The 14604-nt window shown below is 42.9% G+C and overlaps 1 protein-coding gene across 1 annotated transcript in view; it reads right to left on the bottom strand.

Moving 5' to 3' along the window:
* TIMM44 (translocase of inner mitochondrial membrane 44) overlaps positions 1 to 14604 on the bottom strand; it is a 102069-nt gene that overhangs the window by 47734 nt on the left and 39731 nt on the right. The gene's annotated exons all lie outside the window — the stretch shown is intronic.

Raw genomic sequence — 14604 nt, 5'->3', positions numbered from 1 at the left:
CTCTCCATCATATACATGTTGGAGTTTTAGCGTGTGACAACCTCTTGTTTTTGATAATGTCAGTGCATTTTGAATATTTTTCAATTTGCCCCACACCACTGAATGTACTTTATCTATGATACGCAATACGCATCTATCTATCTTGACTGCGTAGTGTGGTGGCCCCGGTACACAATTTGGTACAGAGGCCACAATATAATTAAAAAACCCTCCACGTGTCTGAATTCCACCAAACAAGTATCTGGACTGCATAGTGGGGTGGCCCCAGTACCCAATTTGATACCGGGGCCACAATACCTCCTCCAAACATGGTACAGACAATTCGTCATTGAGATCCCAGACAGACAGGGTCAAAGTGTTATTGTTTGACTTTGTAAACCCAAAAAACTGTCCCTGTTGCACATAGTCGTGCAATGAAGACTGACTTTTTCATTTAAAGGCACGATCTTTCAAGTGTAGTGTTTGTAAGTCTAAGTCATATTATACTTTTGGTAAAATTGGTTTATTTTGTTCCTCTTTATGGTAATTAATTAGTAATAGAATTAAAGTATGAAATAGAATTAAAGTATGAAATAGAATTAAAGTATGAAATAGAATTAAAGTATGAAATAGAGTGGTATAGAGTTGTAGTGTGGTATAGATAGAGTGGTCCACACAATATAATAATAATAAAACCCTCCACGTGTCTGAATTCCACCAAACAAGTATCTGGACTGCATAGTGGGGTGGCCCCGGTACCCAATTTGATACCGGGGCCACAATACCTCCTCCAAACATGGTACAGACAATTCGTCATTGAGATCCCAGACAGACAGGGTCAAAGTGTTATTGTTTGACTTTGTAAACCCAAAAAACTGTCCCTGTTGCACATAGTCGTGCAATGAAGACTGACTTTTTCATTTAAAGGCACGATCTTTCAAGTGTAGTGTTTGTAAGTCTAAGTCATATTATACTTTTGGTAAAATTGGTTTATTTTGTTCCTCTTTATGGTAATTAGTAATAGAATTAAAGTATGAAATAGAATTAAAGTATGAAATAGAATTAAAGTATGAAATAGAATTAAAGTATGAAATAGAATTAAAGTATGAAATAGAGTGGTATAGAGTTGTAGTGTGGTATAGATAGAGTGGTCCACACAATATAATAATAAAACCCTCAACTGGTCTGAATTCCACCAAACAAGTATCTGGACTGCGTAGTGTGGTGGCCCCGGTACACAATTTGGTACCGAGGCCACAATGTAATTAAAAAATTGGGCATCAACTGTCACCGTTGTTTAATATCTGATACACCTAAATATGGACTGCACAGTGGAGTGGCCCCGGTAGTAAATTTGGTGCCGGGGCCACAATACCTCCTCCAACTTCCAAGTGTAGTGTTTATAAAGACAGACAGCGTCGAACTGTTATTAGTTGACTTTCTTAACCCTAAAATTGTCCCTGTTGCAAATATTCGTGCAATGGACAGTTACTTTTTTATTGAAAGACTCAAGCTTTCAAGTGTAGTGTTTATAAAATATAAACAACAATACAGTAGTTTTAGAGCACGTCAATACCTCTTGTTTTAAATTATGACACGGCATTTTACTTTTGGTTTAATTTCTTGTATTTTTTTAAATTTGGTTTTACTTTTTGAACATGGCAAACGACTGTTGATTGGTCATATAATGCCAAAAAAAAAGGTCCAAGATGGAATTGTCCTTGGGCCCTCACACCCACCCTTATGTTGTTGAAATAGGACATGCACACTTTAACAAACCAATCATTTCAGCGACAGGGCCTACCAAACAACTTTGGCTGAAATGATTGGTTTGTTTGGGCCCCCACACCAAAAAAGCTATTCATCTCTCCCTGTACAGACTAAACAGGCTCTACTGAGGCAAGATGTCGTCCTCATCCTCAACCTCTGATTCCTCTCCCCCTACAGTGTGTACTTCCTCCTCATCACACATTATCAATTCGTCCCCGCTGGACTCCACAACCACAGGTCCCTCTGTAGTATCTGGAGGGCAGTGCTGTACTTCATTGAGGAATTGATTATTCATTTTTATAAACATCATTTTTTCAACGTTGTGAGGAAGCAACCTCCTTCGCCGCTCACTGACCAGGTTCCCCGCTGCACTAAAAACTCTTTCCGAGTACACACTGGAGGGGGGACAACTCAGGTAAAATAGAGCCAGTTTGTACAGGGGCTTCCAAACTGCCTTTTTTTCCTGCCAGTAACAATATGGACTGTCTGACATGTCTACTTGGATGGTGTCAGCAAAGTAATCATCCACAATTTTTTCTATTGTGACAGCATCCAATGCAGCGAGAGTAGACATGTCTGCAATGGTTGGCAGATCCTTCAGTCCGGACCAGATGTTATCAGCATCCCCGCCAGTGCCTCTTTTGGGAAAACTGAGCTTTTTCCTCGCAGCCATAGATGTGGAAGAAAATGAGGGTGGAGCTGTTGGCATGTCACGGTCCTCTTCAGAGGACAATCTCCTGACCAGCAGGTCTTTGCACCGCTGTAGACTTGTGTCCGCCGGAAACAGAGACACAACATACGCTTTAAACCGAGGATCGAGCACGGTGGCCAGAATGTATTCCTCTGACTTTAAAAGAGTGACCACCCTCGGATCCTGGCAAAGCGTACGAAGGGCTACATCCACAAGAGCTACATGCTTGGTGTAATCGCAATGGCTTACCAGCTCCTTCCTCACTTTCTCCAGCTGCTTCTGCAACAGCCTGATCAGGGGAATGACCTGACTCAAGCTGGCAGTGTCGGAACTGACTTCTCGTGTGGCAAGTTCAAATGGCTGCAGAACCTTGCACAACACGGAAATCAGTCTCCACTGCGCTTGACTGAGGCGCATCCCCACTCCTTTGCCTATGTCGTAGGTGGCTGTGTAGGCCTGAATGGCCTTTTGCTGCTCCTCCATCCTCTGCAGCATATAGAGGGTGGAGTTCCAGCGTGTCACAACCTCTTGTTTGAGGTGATGGCAGGGCAGGTTCATGCTTTTTTGATGTGCCTCTAGTCTGCGGTAGGCACTGGCTGAATGCCGAAAGTGTCCAGCAATTTTGCGCGCCACCGCAAGCATCTCCTGCACACCCCTGTCACTCTTGAGGTAATGCTGCACCACCAAATTAATGGTGTGGGCAAAACATGGGACGTGCTGGAAATTGCCCATATTTAATGCCTGCACAATGTTACTGGCATTGTCTGACACCACAAATCCCCATGAGAGTCTAAGTGGGGTAAGCCACTGGGAGATAATTTCCCTCATTTTCTCTAATATGTTGTCAGCGTTGTGCCTCTTATTAAAGCCTGTAATGCACAATGTTGCCTGCCTTTGCATGAGCAGCCATTTTGTAGATGCTGCTACTGATGCAGCTGTTGCTGTTGCTGCGGAAGGGGATGCATCTACCCAGTGGGCTGTCACAGTCATATAGTCCTTCGTTTGCCCAGAACCACTTGTCCACATGTCCGTGGTTAAGTGGACAGTGGGTACAACCGCATTTTTAAGAGCACTGAGGACACTTGATCGTACTTCTCTGTACATTTTTGGTATCGCCTGCCTAGTGAAGTGGAATCTCGAGGGGATTTGGTACCGGGGACACAATACCTCCATCAACCCTCTAAATCCCACTCCACTGATGGCGGACACCGGGCGCACGTCTAACACCAACATTGCAGTTACAGCCGCAGTTATACGCTTTGCAATAGGGTGACTACTATCGTATTTTGTGGTCATGGCAAACGACTGTTGGACGGTCAATTGTTTTGTGAAAGACTTAGCGGTCTTACGACTTCCCCTCTGGGAAGATGACCGACTAACAGCAGCAACAGCAGCAGTGGCAGTAGTAGGCGTACCGCTGCAGGATTCCTCGGATGAATCCCGTATTGAGGAGGACTCAGTCTGGCTGCTGACTTGGGCTGCAGGACTGAATCTGATGGAGATTGTGGAGGAAGTTGACGAGGAGGGTGTTGCTGGTGTGTATCCAACTGGACCACGGGATTTAGGTGTCCCTGTACCGATGAGGGTCCTAGCCCCAGTTCCTGAACTAACCACTGAACTATGAAGGTTATTCAGGTGACGTATAAGGGAGGATGTTCCTAGGTGGGCAAGATCCTTACCCCTGCTTATTTGAGCTTTACATAAGCTACATATGGCCATACATTGGTTGTCTGGATTTGGATAAAAATAACTCCAGACCGAAGAGGTGCATTTTTTGGTCTTCTGACCAGGCATGACGATGGGCTTTTTCATCCCATGGACATCAGCTGTTTCCCCCCCTGGTGCCTCATTTACAATAACCACATCACCATCCTCATCATCAAGTTCCTCCACAGCGCCAGCTACATCATCAATAGCCTCCTCCCGAGCCACCTCTTCCCGTACAGTGATGGGAAGGTCAGGCTTGACAACCACCAACATCCTTGGACTCGCCTTGTGGATTTGTGATAATTTCTCTTTAGAAGGCAGAGTTGTTTGCTGTTTTGTTGCTGACAGCATAACTCTCTTCAATTTTTTGTAGGGGGGGGGGGAGGAGGAGGGCTAAGATCCGTGGGTGAAGCTGAACCACTAGTCATGAACACGGGCCAGGGCCTAAGCCGTTCCTTGCCACTCCGTGTCGTAAATGGCATATTGGCAACTTTACGTTTCTCCTCAGATGATTTTAAGTTTCTCTTTTTGCTACTTTTTCTTAACTTGGGCTTTTTGGATTTTACATGCCCGGTACTACGAGATTGGGCATCGGGCTTGGAAGACGACGTTGATGGCATTTCATCGTCTATGTCATGACTAGTGGCAGCAGCTTCAGCATTAGGAGGAAGTGGGTCTTGATCTTTCCCTACTTTATCCTCCAAATTTTTGGTCTCCATTATATGTAGCACAAGATACTGCAGAATGTGTGAACTTGGTAATATTGCAGTACCAATGGACTTATACTGCTGGAATGGTTTTGCAAATTTGGTTATAATTATTATATATTTTTTTTTTTTAAATTTTTTATTTTTTTTTACTTTTTTTTTATTTTTAAAAAACTTGGGAATAGTGGGGAAATAACTATGCCCTTAGAAGCACAGAGCACAGGACACAGCACCACTGGACTGAACAGGACACGGCACAGGACCCAGCAGCACTACGGAACTCAGCAGGACAGAGCACAGGACACAGCACCACTGGACTGATACTGCAGAATGTGTGAACTTGGTAATATTGCAGTACCAATGGACTTATACTGCTGGATTGGTTTTGCAAATTTGGTTATAATTATTATATTTATTTATTTTTTTTTTACTTTTTTATTTTTTTTTACTTTTTTTTATTTTTTAAAAACTTGGGAATAATGGGGAAATAACTATGCCCTTAGAAGCACAGAGCACAGGACACAGCACCACTGGACTGAACAGGACACGGCACAGGACCCAGCAGCACTACGGAACTCAGCAGGACAGAGCACAGGACACAGCACCACTGGACTGATACTGCAGAATGTGTGAACTTGGTAATATTGCAGTACCAATGGACTTATACTGCTGGATTGGTTTTGCACATTTGGTTATAATTATATTTTTTTTTTTTTAATTTCTAATTTTTTATTTTTTTTTACTTTTTTTTTATTTTTTAAAAACTTGGGAATAATGGGGAAATAACTATGCCCTTAGAAGCACAGAGCACAGGACACAGCACCACTGGACTGAACAGGACACAGCACAGGACCCAGCAGCACCACTGACCTCAGAAGGACAGAGCACAGCACACAGCACCACTGGACTGATACTGCAGAACACAGCACAGCACAGCACAGCACAGCACAGCACAGCACAGCACAGAACAGAACTAAACAGCACAGAACTAAACAGCACAGAGAACCACCTAACACACCCTCCCTCTACCCTGATCAATGCCCGAGTGAAGATGGCGGCGACTAGCGGGGAATTTATAGGATCCGAGTATCGCGAGATCCGACAACGGGATTATGAGTCAGAGCCTCAGTTTCACTTTTGAATTTGGCGCCAATACCCGGATCTGTCTCGGATCCGCAACGTTCGGGTGGGCTCGGATTTCATAAATCCGAGTGCGCTCATCCCTAGTAGCAACATGCCCAAAAATGATCCTATTTCATTTTGGAGACATATACCTGGAAAATCACTTAGTGTTTGACTAGCACTACACAGAACTCTAGGTGAGATGAGCAGAAAATCAAACAGACAGTCTCAGAAATTCCAAAAAGCAACGTGCACAGACTTAGGGACCAAAATTCTTGCTTGCTTCCTCTCCAAACTCTGATGTAGTTGACAGAAATAAAAGGTAGAAACACAGACTTAGAATACCACAGTAGAAAGACAAGTAGCTGCAATGAGTTAACATTGAGTATTGAAAATATAATGTAGTTTTATATTTCTGTCCATGATAGATATGCTCTGAATGTGTGTGCCCAAGTTGTAGCTGTGTTTGCATCTGAATCTGCTACAAGTGTGATGTGTTGTGTTTCCATGTCATGTACTTGTGTACTACTGAACACTATAGGCCAGAAAAAATAACAGTGCAAAACAGGTACTGTGGAAAGTATCCAAAAAAGGTGTTCTCATATAATAAGGAACAAATTGCAGTAGTTATATATAAACCAATATTTATTGCATAAAGAAGATATAAACCAATGCATACACTAAAAATGCAAATACTTACTGGCACAATCAGATCATCATTAGGTCAAATAAATGCACAGTGGCTAAGTGGTTAGCACTTCTGCCTCACAGCGCTGGTGTCATGAGTTCAATTCTCGACCATGGCCTTATCTGTGTGGAGTTTGTATATTCTCCCCGTGTTTGCGTGGGTTTCATCCGGGTGCTCCGGTTTCCTCCCACATTCCAAAAACATACTAGTAGGTTAATTGGCTGCTATCAAAATTGACCCTAGTCTCTCTGTCTGTGTGTGTATGTTAGGGAATTTCGACTGTAAGCTCCAATGGGGCAGGGACTGTTGTGAATGAGTTCTCTGTACAGCGCTGCGGAATCATTGGAGCTATATAAATTGATGATGATGATGATGGTGATGATGGATTCCCAAATATAATCAAAGATAAAAGTGTACTCATAGCTCTTAAATTCACACACATACTTCTAGAACATTAATAAGCAAAAAACACATCTAAAAATTAAACAGATGTGCTACAAGGAGCACAACTATGCTATTTTCAGCTAAATAAACAGTATGTGAACCTTACTAGTAGTTAATCATAATGAGGATCCAGGAGTTAATTATGTCACATCATTGTTGAAAGACACACTAGTCTATTGCAACTAACCCATTATAATATAGCAGGTAAATAAACATCTATAATGATGTTCATGAATAACAAACTTTGAACAAAATCTACAGGGAATGGAAAGGATAGAAAGCTATAGAAGGAGGTCTGGATTTAACCATCCAACGCTGCCAAATTGATGCATTCACCAGTGCCCTCTCCAAACCCTGAACCTTTCTCAGTGCATGCAAAATATCACCCACCACCACTTCACAGGGGAGGATCTTCTGCCTAATAGAGACCTGCCACCATGACATCGATGAGAAGTACCTAACCACTGCACCAACTAAAAAAAGAAAAGGTGCTCAACTCAAAGCTCCCATACCTCTTGAATGCCCTGTATGCCCACTCAGGGTAACTGAGACCCGAAAGACAAGGGATACTCAAGGCGTGTGAAACTCTCTCATAAACCCTTATGTTGAAGGAACATTTAAGCAAGAAATGGATGCCCATGGGACACTCCTCCCATGGGCAGCCATGTTCATCGACCCTTGTGTGCTTTAAATTTCCCTTCACATAAAGCCCACCATAAAAGGAGAGCCAGTCAATGTGTATGTACTTCAGGGGTATCCTCTGGGAGTTCACCAGAGCTATACCTGCCCTTCAGACACTGCTCGGGTAGTCCCTCAATAACAGTAGCTCATCAGAGTTTATTGAAGATTCTCCTCTCCAACTCCCTTATAGAAGAGCTCTTGACCGCCTCCACTTCAATTCACCATCAGCTTGTCACCTTCAAACCAAGAGACCCATAAGTCGGGAGAAACCCATGGGGAACTTGGGAACTCTTCACTATACCTCCCCCTTTCCATGCACTGAGAAATGGAGACACCCTGAAACTATCTATTTACCGGAGGAGTCTCCAAAAACAGACTTCCGAAGTTTAGTCTAATAAAGCTAGTCAAAAAGAAGAGCACTGGGTTTACCATACCCAGGTCCCCCTCCCTTTGGTTTCTAGGTCACATAGGCTTGATGAGGTTTAACCAATTTCCACAAAGCATCTGGAAGAAAATTACATTAACTCTGGTCTATAGTGGTTCTGGCAAAATGCACACATAGCTAACATTCAAAAGGATCGGGATCATGTAAGTTTTGATCAGATCGACTCTCACAGAGACATTTTCCATCTCTTCAAAAACCCCTCTTTGTCGGAAGCTTCTCCCAGTCTATATTCCCAACTTCGGGTGGCATAATCACCTGGGCCAAACTGGACACCAAGTATTTTTACCTCATGACTAGCCTTGGGGAGACAGTCCGGAAGGTCACACTGTTGACCATCCTCACCTAACAAAAGTACTTTGCTCTTATCTTGGTTCACTCTAGAGCCTGAGGCCTCAGAGTACTGTTGTATTACAGATGTCATTACACCAGCCTCTGCCACATCAGAAAGAACAATGGTGACATCATCTGCATAAGCCACCAACTTCAGATGCCTCCTAGCTCAGTTGCATCCCTCTGACCATGCCGCCTTCTACCCTTCTGATAAAAGGGTTAACTGCAAAAACATATAAAAGGGGGCTCAGACGGGAACACCTGCCTGACTCCTGAATTCACCCCAAAGGCACGGCCCACCCAACCACTGACAAGAGGAAAGCTCTCAGCTAGACTATAAAGAGTACAAAGCCAGTTAAGCACCCTTGCTGGAAGACCATACCACCCAAGCAGAGGCCAGATGCTGGCAGATACTTTTCCCATTTCTCAGCCCTATATCGTTCCAGAGTCTTCCGGATGCAAGGACCGCACTAAAAGTGCTGCACCCTTTTACAGTGTAGTGCTAAGAAGGAAAAAAGTAGCAGACTAGAATATTTCACTATTCTGCTGAAAAGTTCTTTTGCCAGAATCTTGCAATCGACATTGAGAAGAGCGATGGGGCGCCAATTCTCAATTCAGCATGGTTTCTGTCCCTTGATTAACAGAATAAGGGCAGAAACTCTCATTGTCTCATGGAGGAAGGGAGTAATCCTTCACCCAGGCTCTTATTAAAAACCTGCAAGGAACATACACACAACATTTTTTCCCCCAGCACACTGCTATAGCCAGCAACAGATCTGCCATTTCTACTGTAGATAAAAATGCAAAAGTCTTTGTTGCACACATTTGCAAATGTATGTTTAAGCCATCCGCCACGCCAAGGCGCTTTTGCTAATAGGATGGTCCTACTCTAAACAATGAGAGTCCCATATATCAGGATAACCCCACCCTTTCAAGCACCTGTTATGGCCTATAAATTGATTTGAGCAGCTTCCACTTTTGTATTTGTCTGAGAGGCATGTTGGTGTCAGTAGCTGAGAGGGGGTACTGGCACTGAATTGCTGTTTGGAGGCTTCTGGGGTACCTCTTTGGTAAGTTGGCTCTCAATTTAAAAACACATATGTATGGCCCAAATATATGGGACTCTCATTGTTTAGAGTAGGACCATCCTATTGGCAAAAGCGCCTTGGCGTGGCGGATGGCTTAAACATACATTTGCAAATGTGTGCAACAAAGACTTTTGCATTTTTATCTACAGTAGAAATGGCAGATCTGTTGCTGGCTATAGCAGTGTGCTGGGGGAAAAAATGTTGTGTGTATGTTCCTTGCAGGATAACCCCACCCTTTCAAGCACCTGTTATGGCCTATAAATTGATTTGAGCAGCTTCCACTTTTGTATTTGTCTGAGAGGCATGTTGGTGTCAGTAGCTGAGAGGGGGTACTGGCACTGAATTGCTGTTTGGAGGCTTCTGGGGTACCTCTTTGGTAAGTTGGCTCTCAATTTAAAAACACATATGTATGGCCCAAATATATGGGACTCTCATTGTTTAGAGTAGGACCATCCTATTAGCAAAAGCGCCTTGGCGTGGCGGGTGGCTTAAACATACATTTGCAAATGTGTGCAACAAAGACTTTTGCATTTTTATCTACAGTAGAAATGGCAGATCTGTTGCTGGCTATAGCAGTGTGCTGGGGGAAAAAATGTTGTGTGTATGTTCCTTGCAGGATAACCCCACCCTTTCAAGCACCTGTTATGGCCTATAAATTGATTTGAGCAGCTTCCACTTTTGTATTCTTATTAAAAACCTCCATGAGGTGAGGGGCCAAGAGATCTTTAAAAGGCCTTGTAAAACTCAGGTGTTAAAGCATCTGGGCCTGGGGATTTTTTCAGAGACTAGCTGTCTATGGCCTCTTTCACTTTGTCTACCGTTATATATCTGCCTTCAGGCCTTCCAAGCCAGCATGACTGCCCCTCAGAACTTAAACACCCAAGATATCCTCCTGTTTGCTGTGGAAGACGTCTTGCGCATCATACAAGCATCTCACTTTCTTGTTGTCAACCAAGTTCCTGCAGCTCTGGTAAGGGTTTGGTGAGTGATAAGAACACTAATCCCTCTCCAGAACTAAGGACACATACCATTCATGTTCATACTGATACTCCCTGAGCAAAGATTTCACTTTGGAGATTTTTCCATTACCTCCACCTCCGAGATCAGAAAACCAAGTTTCTGCCTATTTGCAGAGTAAGAATGAGATTTTAACAATTGTCTTTTTAGCTACGAGACTGCTGAAGAATTTTTGAGTATTTCAGAATCAACTCTGACCTATTTAAGCCGGCATCCAACAGTGTCTCCCGTGTTTAAAGGAGAACAACAAAGGACTGTCTATCCTTTTCCTCCTTTAGGAATTCAGAGCTCAGGCACCACAGGGCCCCACCTTCCCTGAGGAGAATCCAAAGCATTCAAGATCATAGATCGGAAAAGGTGATCTGAGTACTCCACCACTCTCAGCTCAGGAGCCAAGATCGCAGAGTCAACTTTAACAAAAAACCTATATATATCTCAATGAAAAGACATTTTCTATCCCACCTTATTTGGGGCCCATAAATATTAATAAGCCATAGAACTTGCCCTTTTCAGTTTGACGTCCAAAACCATACATGTACCCACTTGCAACTTTATAACCCTTTGAATGTTTACCATTCCAGGAAAAAGCACTGCCAACTCACTGTACGCACTTGCCCACAAGAGACCAATAGGAGGGAGCTCTTCTCCACTCGCGTTTTGCTTTGTGAAGATCAGCAAAGCGCCCTACCCTAGTCTCCTGCAAAAATAAAAAAATCAGCCTCCATTTTGCTGAAAAAAAAAATCAAAGACCATGTAACGAGCTCTTTCTGAAAGAACATACGCCAATGGTGGTGAAATTAATGGGTTGGGGATCCATCTTTCAGAGTGTTAGAAGTGGGACCAGTTCATCACTTTTTTGTCTGTCGCTGTGATTCATCATCTGAGGAGCCCCTCCTCTTAACCATAATACCTGAGGGAAGAGCATTACTATCTGAAAGGATGACCTTGTAATCTTTCTCTCCCTCACTTAACCTTTTGTCTAGGTCTTTGTTTTTGATGCCTTTATCAAGGCTAGCCTACCTCCTTTTCCTAGGACCTTTCCCATTTGCTATATCTTTAGTGGCTTTCCCAGCTACTCCCCCTTTCTTCCCCTCCTGGAATGTTGAGGGGCAAATTAACAATCCCCCAATAAGTGGGGATTCTGGATTTAGTTTTAATGTGATATTTTTGTGCACCCAGATTTGCCCCCTCCATTTGGGCCGCCACCTTACCTACCACTTCCTTTCCCTTCTTGACAACTACCTATATTCTCCACACCTGCTACCTCCTTCCCTCCATCTTCCCTAACTCTTACACCTTTAACCATTACCGCACTATTTACTACTTTCAATGGAAGCCTTTAACTCCTTGGATTACTTTTGGTTTTAATCTCGCCTCTCCAATATAATCTCTTCACCTTCCTTCTTATCTTCTGAATCAGCAGAAAAGGAGAACCTATTACTTAGGACTATATTATTTGAAGTCACTTTTGTTTTATCTTTAATATTTTTTCCCCCCTGCACTAATACCCAGTTTTCCATGACTGCTGTCTGAACTGGGGTTATAACCTTTTTGTGGACAGAATTGTCCTCTAATGCCGGAGGCTTTAATGTGAGACCTGCACCAAGGGCTTTGGAACAACTACCTCCTGCTGTAAGTTAGAAGTACTCTGTGCAGCTGATCATCAGATTGGAAAATAGAATTCTCCACTGATACACTGACTTCAACCATCTCCTCATCTGATACCTTATTATATTCAGCAGATGGGCACTTGCTGTTAGGGTGACCATATTGACCACAAAGGTTGCATACAATCTGGGTACATTCACTTGCTGTATGTCCTAACTGCTGACTCTAACACTTTTTCTCTGTGCATGTAATGCTGAGGTGTCTATATGAACCACATTTGTGACACTGTTGAGGACTGTCCTGCATAAAAATATTGTAACCTATCTCACCCAAAATAAGCTGCAGAGGAAATATGGAAAGGTCCTGTGTCAAAATGGCAAAACCTTTCCTAGGCTGACCATGCTCCAGTCCATACCCATACATCATCCGGCACTTTTGTTAGAGGGGCGACTAAATCTGCATATCTATTTAACCAATAAGTAATATCAACAGGGAGCAAGGATTCATTCCTAAACAGCACTGAAACCTTTACTAATTCTTTGCTAGTAATAGGGTTGGGCCGGTACCCCGCCCATCTGCTCTCTCCCTTCAACTCGCTGAATCTCTGCTGGAAAATTTGCACCTTCATCAACGCATTTTAATTATACAACATTCGTTCACCTAGGAATCTGACCAATAACCCACCATCACTCATGTCAGAAACTCTGGGTACAATGTCTGCTGCAAGGACTGTCTCTCCCAGCTGCACAGTACAACTCATATTTGCATTACCCAGATAAAAATTCACAACAATATTACTGGCTTGTGCAGTGTTATTTGCACTCACTTCCTTGGTAACCATACTTATTCAAACTTTTACTACTCCTGCCACCAGCTATATCACGATCATAGACCACTGGTGAGCCACTTGCTTAAAGCACCAGCTGCAGATACCAGTGTTGATGCATTTCATTGTCATTGCTAACCCCTGCACCTGTCTCACTTCTATTGCAAACACCTTTGTTTACCTTTTTCCCATCTACTACAGACATAATTACACTCACCCTGTCTCTGTTATCCAACTCAGACTGTTTACCTATGCTGGTAGCAGACACTTTAAAATATACATTGCCACTGTTACTTTCCGTAAACAGACTGCCTTCACTGCTAGCATTTACTGCAGAAACATTAACATTTACATTGTCAATGTTACTTGTCACAGATTGCTTTGTTTGGCTGTTTGCAAACACATTAACAATGCCACTGTTATTTCTTTCAGATAGCTTTACCTTACTGTTAACATACATATTAGCATTTGTACTGCTGCTATTTTTCACTTAGTACTTGTATCACTGCTAAGAGACAGCTTTATTAACTTGTATTAAACACATTAACTTTGCCTCCATTACCTTTAACAGACATCTTTTCTTTCAGCAGATATATTAAAATTTGTACTGTAACTTATCTTTTACAGACAGGTTAACCATATTGCTATTATTCACTGCTGTCACCCTTCACAGACAGATTTCCTTTGCTTTTAGTAGACAAATTAACATTTGCAATCCCACTGTTATCTGTCACAGACAGATGACTGTCCGTAATATTTTCAGCAACAATGCTACTGCTATTAATATTAGTTTTCAGTCCCAGACTCTCACACTCACCACCTCTGCACATGTGTCTAATTTGTCCTCCATCTCTCCTATAGATTTCAGAGTGTTGTCTTGGCTTTCCTCAATACTTAGTTCCTCTTCCCCTGGTACATTAGGTAGTAAGTGGACTGATGAAAGCGGCTTCTGTGAGGCAACCTCATCCTGATTTCCTCAGCCTCTCCTCAAGAAAAGCACCTCTTTTCTCACCACTCTTTTGAGGCTTTGGCTTGCTAACTTCCTCTGTTCTTTCTCCTTTAAATTCTCTAGATTTGTCTCTTTTTCATTTAATGTTTCCATCATGCTGTTAATCTTGCAAGTGTAATCTACACGTTATAACTGAATGCTTAACTGCGATTTTATCTTAAGCTTGGTAACTTCTGCCTCCACTGCTGTAATCACAACATCATCAGGTCCTGTAGATTCAGTGTCGCTTGTACTCATGCTCGTCTGCCCTTGTTTTTTTCCAGCTGCTGTAGCATTCATCCATGCCACCTTGACCCCGCTCAGAAGAACTGCAAGAAGTATACCCCACGGCCCATTGCTCAAGGACTGGCTGGCCAGACCTATTGCATCCACTAAGGGTAGTCACTGGGTTTTAGTACTTTCCTCACCCCCTGATGTTTTCCAGGCAATAAGGATCACACCTGCACTGCCTGGCTGCAAACTGTAGCTTTTCCCTGAGCCAAGCTTACTCCT

This window comes from Mixophyes fleayi, chromosome 1, assembly GCF_038048845.1.
Source record: "Mixophyes fleayi isolate aMixFle1 chromosome 1, aMixFle1.hap1, whole genome shotgun sequence".
Taxonomy (NCBI): Eukaryota; Metazoa; Chordata; class Amphibia; order Anura; family Limnodynastidae; genus Mixophyes; species Mixophyes fleayi.
The sequence above is the reverse complement of the archived record's forward strand: the minus strand, read 5'-3'. Positions and strand labels throughout refer to the sequence as shown.